Below are 6079 nucleotides of genomic sequence, written 5' to 3'. Positions count from 1 at the left end.
AAGGATTTGAATCCCTACTTTATGAAAGATATTAAAAATTATGTTTTCTGTATCTAATGCATCACTCATTGAAATCAATTTTGCTGTTTTCACAGGGTGCTGGTAAAAACATTTTTTTAAATTTATTGAATCTCGAGCACGAGGGAAATTGTCCATGAATTTTTTTTGACTTTTGGCCGCTGCGTGACATTGTGCAACGAGTTTTAATTTTTTTTTTATTTAACACATCTGAGCCCAGAATGTATTAAATTTATGCAAGTTTTTCAACAGAATTCCAAAGGCATTTGTCAAATAAAATCCAAAACACGGCATTCTTTCAAAAGTCAGCTGAGGGCGTGTTTAAAAGGACAGCTGACATAAGGTGATAACACTGGTTTACAGCCAAAAAGCAACAGAGACGCCATTATGAAATTCCTATGTAGAATCACCCCCTGATTTCGAAAATCATGGTTATTTTTAGTTCTATTGTAACGTTTTTGAGATATTTACGAATTACCGTTTTTTCAAAACAAAAAAAAAATTGGGTCCACTTGATCATATATATCTCAAGAACCAATTGAGCAATTCCAAAACGGTTTGAAGCTTTTAAAAGGTAATAAAATTAGATATAAACTGTGCATACAATGCTAGGCCCTGCAGATTCAAAGATAACGAACAATTATTATGGATCTTTTCCATTTTATTTGTAAAAATATAAAAAAATTTGTACTTTGCGAGGAAGGATCTCGAAAACTTTTTATTTTTTTGCAGATTTGTTTTTTCTCTCTAAGCTCTGTTTTATTACAAAAAAATAAGCTTTCATTCAACAAAATCGATGCACTAATACAAAAGTTATAAGCATTCAAGTAAATATATCCATTTAATACTTAAGTACCCTACTGGTACATATGTATGTGTTAATATTCGCTAACTAACTGATACACGAAATTTTCATTATGAATATTGCTCCTTGGAGCCAAATCGAATTCAGTACCAGGTGTTGTTATCCTAACTTCTTCTTGATTATTTTCCATACAACGCCTTGTACATCAATGTGTCAGTTAATCGAAATCAATGAAAATTTTCTTTTGACTTGACATTCTTCTGCACGATGAATTTGTTGAATGGCATCACCTTGTATGGATTCACCTTGCTTGGAGCGTAGTAAATTTTGAAATTCGAGTAGAACATAACCCATTATTTAGTCAGCTAGAGTAATCAAATTGTATTGATATGTAGGGAAATTCAAAATTTAATCACCTAAATGCTGAGTGGGTTGGTGAAGCGCATACATCAATTTTAGATTTGTACAGTTTTATTCAGTAGGTTGGTAGGTTGAACTGGCCGGTCCATGAGCACCTCACATAGACTGATTGAGTCCGTAGTGTTACCAGAAGTTTGTTTTAACGACCAAACTGAAAAACCCTATCAAAAACCAGGACCTATGTTATGAAATAACTCTGTCCTCTTGGCAAATACTAGAAGCTTCCTAGGACTTAAGCCACTTGCTGCTTCTAGATCTGACAGCTGTATCACTCCTAATAGCTGGAGTCTTAGTCTGGCAAGTGCAGGGCACGAGCACAGAACGTGCTCGAACGTTTCCTCCTCCAACCCGCACTTCCTACATCTGCTATCACTGACCAAACCTAGTTTAAAGGCATGTGACGCCAGAAGGCAGTGTCCAGTCAGAATACCCGTCATGAGTCTACAGTCCTCTCTTTTTAATGATAGGAGCAACTGTGTTAGTCTAAGGTTGTAAGACCTACACATAATCTTCGACACTTTACAGCCCCGCGCTTGAACCCACGCCTTTCCCGCTTGGTCGATCATGTGCACCTCTCGACTTCGCTTAATCTCGCCCAATCTAATTGGTACATCTACGGAGCAAGCTTCAAGGGATGCGCCCTTTTTAGCTAGTTCGTCCGCTTTTTCATTCCCATCTATTCCCATATGCCCTGGGACCCAATATAGATACATGCTTCTCCCTGTCCCGATTTTCTCCAGAGACTGCTTACACTCTAACACGCATTTAGATGCTGTGCTATGCGAGATTATTGCCTTAATTGCTGCTTGACTGTCAATAAAAAAATTAACACGGTTGCAGCTTAAGCTATTCTCTTCCAGGGTTTCTACCGCTTTGGTTACGGCTACTATTTCCGCTTGGAAAACGCTACAGTAATCCGGTAGCCTGTAGGATCTGCTTATTTCCGGATCAGCGCAGTATACCGCAGACCCTACTCCTTCCACTACTTTGGAACCATCGGTGTACACATGTATCGCCTCGTCCGCCATTTGCGCACCCTTGCGCCAACCGTCCACCTCTATTGTAGCCTTAAGATCTCCCTCGAAGCGCAGATAGGGAATCATGTAGTCTGTTCGTCGGGGCTCAAGCTGCCCCGAAGCACCGAGCCTGGTTGCGGTCGTTAACGCTTTGTTCTTTGCTACCAGGTCTACAGGTGGGATGTGCAAAATGGCATACAGTGCAGCCGTCGGGGTTGTTTTCAGGGCTCCCGTAATGCTAAGCATCAATAGTCTGGATACCCCCTCTAATTTTTTGAGGTATGTTGTTTTTTGTGTGGCTTTCCACCAAACAAGAACTCCATAGTATAGAATAGGGCTTACAATCGCTGTAAAAACCCAATGAGAAAGAGAGGGCGATAGGCCCCACGTACACCCCAGCATTCTTTTACATGCAAAGAGTGCCGTTGAGGCCTTCTTGACCCTCTCCTCCACGTTGAGTTTCCATGACAGCTTACTGTCTAGGATGATTCCTAAATATTTTGTGCAAGGTTTCTCCTGTAAGGTCACCCCTCCTAACTTAGGCCTGGTCCAATTTGGGACCTTGTACCTCTTTGTAAACAAGACCATATCCGTCTTCTCCGCATTGACTTTCAACCCGACATTAGATGCCCAGGTATGAATATCGCGAAGCGCCCGATCCATCAAAGAACTAATCGTTGGAAAGCACTTTCCACTTATGACAATTGCAACGTCATCTGCGTAAGCCGTAAATTTTAAGGTTCCCTCACCGAATCGGTTGAGCAGTTGGTTGATGACCAGCGTCCACAGCAGAGGTGGTAGTACCGCTCCCTGCGGCGTGCCCCTGTCCACCCTGTCCTTGAGACTTGTAGCATGGCCGGGAATATACCATCTGGGCCCGGTGATTTAAACTTAGAAAACGTTTTCACTGCCCATTCGATCTTGGTATCGGTCCCCAAGCCCGGCACTACTAGCTCCGTGATCGAAGTGCGAGTGATGTCTGCTGGCTCCTCTAAACCGTCTGCCGATGGGAAATGTGTATCGAGAAGCACCTCAAGGGATTCCTCACTATTACGTGACCATTCCCCGTTCTCTTTCTTTATTAGTCCCTGGACTATGTTTCCCTTTGCTAGGACTTTTTTCAACCGTGCTGTTTCGCTGTAGCACTCTATGTCCCCACAGAAACTTTTCCACGAGTTTCTCTTCGCCCTGGTAATTCCACGCTTGTAGATCCTCGGTAGATCCCTTTACTCGTCTCGACACGTTTCGCTTTCCGCGGTCTTTGCGAGCTTAAACATTTCTTTTACCTGTCTTCTTAGAAGACTCAGCTCATTGCTCCACCATGGCGGCTTTGCTTTTCCTCTGAATCTTCTTAGAGGGCAAGCTTTGTTATACGCAGTCATAAGCGTCCTTGTTAGGAATTCATTCGACTCCTCCAGTTCCTCTACATTAGCAACCTCTTTGGGTTGTCCCAGTTTTGTTTCTACATGTTTATGGAATTTAGTCCAGTTCGTTGACCTAGGGTTTCTAAAGGTTCCTCCCTTCTCTACCCTCTTTAGGGGGATGTTGAAGCTGATATACGCATGGTCGGAGAAGGATGGTCTATCAAGAACCATCCAATCATTACTTGATATATCACGCTCGGAGCTCAATGTAATATCCAGAACATTGCTGGATGTTGGACCAATGTATGTAGGGACATTTCCCCTGTTGGCTATCTAAAAATTGGTTTGCAGGATGTAACAAAATAGAGATTCGCCTCTCTCGTTCGTATCTGCTCTTCCCCTCGCATTGTGGTGCGCATTTGCATCTGCGCCTATGACCAACCGCCCTTTGCGCCCTTCCTCCTATACTAGCCTTTTGCACTCCATCGGTGGGACCTCCGCAGCATGGGCCATGTAGCAGGACGCCAGGATAAATGCCTGCTTATTCTTTTGCTCAACGGCCACCGCTACGAGATCCTCAGTGGTGTAATTAGGCAGCATATATGAATGCAGCTGTTTCCTTACCATTACTACAGCTCGCACCCGTCCTTCCGTTTGCGCTGAGTCAACGCCAAACCCGCGCGCACTAAGTCCAGAAACCTTTCCTCCCGATGAGAGCCACGGCTCCTGGATCAGCGCCAGGCCAAAGGAACCCTCCTCAAGGGTTAGGAGGAGTTCGCTCGACGCCACTTTACTGTGTTGGAGGTTTATCTGTAGGACTCGCAGCACCATTGGGACTTCTTTTCCTGAGTCGCATGTAAATTTTGCCAGTTCCAAAGGACATTTTACCAAGCTGCGTGTACAAAATATCCTCCGCCTGCTTGTTTATTTGGAAGATGTAGAACTGACCATCCTCGGTAGGCCGAGATACAGTAAGTACCTTCCAATCCTGTGTCGGTATGTTCGGATTCTGATTCTGCAGAAGTCGCAGTGTATCCTCCGCCTTCATCACGCATGGTATCCATACCTTAACTTTTGGTACCGTGGGGATTTGCGCTTTATCCACCACCTCAAACCGCGCGTTCGTGCCTTGCCTTTGGAGGTTTGGAACCACTTCCTCCAGCCACCGCAAGCTCGCGATGTTGTCGCACGCTATCATCTTCACACCATTATACCAACCCCCCGAATCAAAGGTTGGAAGGGGCTTACTTGGTTGTTCCCGCATCATCTTAAGCATTAAGCTAATAAGCTCCCTTTCCACAGATCTCCACCTTTCAGTAGTCATTTGTCCGAAAGCACTGCTACGATCAACCAGCGCCACAGTCAGTGACTGCTTTGCTACATCACTCATCTTCTCGGGAAAAGCAGGAGTCTAAGAGTTATCTCCCTTTGGCACCTCCGAGAAATCCGGAGTCTTAGCGTTAACTCCCTCTAGCGCCTCCGAGAAAGCCGGAGTCTTAGCGTTATCTCCCTTTGGCTTATCTCCTACTTCCTTAATTGGAACTTCCCTCTGACTCGCAGCTTTCGAGGTAGTTGCTACCTCGCTATTGGAGCCCATCTGTTTTACAGCTTTGGGCCTACTTGTCTTGTCTATGCGACTGCCCTGCCTCGCGGCTCTAGGACTGGGTCCTTTCTGCCTCTTGAAAGCAGGCTTGTCGCCTTCCGCCGAACGTTGCCTCTTCATTCTGCCATTCGACACTTCTTCCTCCTCGTACCGGTTGCAGAACCGAGGGTTTCTCGCAGAAAACCTTTTGAACTGCCTTCGACCTACTTCTACCGCTTCATGGGCCCACTCCAAGCACTCGATTCTTAGTGCTGCACGGTACTGCGAGAGAGCTCTTTTACTTCCTCTGCTCCGTACCCTTCTCCACTCTTCTACTCCGTTTTCATTTGTGTGTTTCTCCAACACGGAGTTCTTTCAATCAGCACTACTCTCGCTCCCCGAGTCCGACGCATCGCTTAATTCGTATTTGTCGTCCTTGGATTGCGACTCAGTCCTCCTCTATACATCGTCCTTATTACAGTCAGGGAATGAGTCGTTCATCTTGGTCGTACGACCAAGTTGCCCGACAAGGTGGGCTCAGCGGTTCAGTATTATATACGGGGAAAGAACCGTCCGCCACAGCAGCGCCCCTTACTGTGGTAAGGCCATTAATACTTCCCGAGGTGGCCCGGTATCGGGAAGGCTCCGTTCGAATACAGCCGAATTTATCCCCTGGCTGCAAATCGTCCAATAGGAACGGTCCGCATAATACCCTGGATTAGGGGGTTGGAAGTTCTTGGTCACCGACATCCCGCCGCCCTCGTATGAGGCGAAACGGCGTAGATGTCAGTCCTAAACAGCTCCGCCTCATAGTCGGGCGCTATGGAGTTCGGCTAAGCCCTCACACCAACGACAAGGTGCCTACCCAGTAAGT

This window comes from Eurosta solidaginis, chromosome 5, assembly GCF_040869045.1.
Source record: "Eurosta solidaginis isolate ZX-2024a chromosome 5, ASM4086904v1, whole genome shotgun sequence".
NCBI classification, from domain to species: Eukaryota; Metazoa; Arthropoda; class Insecta; order Diptera; family Tephritidae; genus Eurosta; species Eurosta solidaginis.
The sequence above is the reverse complement of the archived record's forward strand: the minus strand, read 5'-3'. Positions refer to the sequence as shown.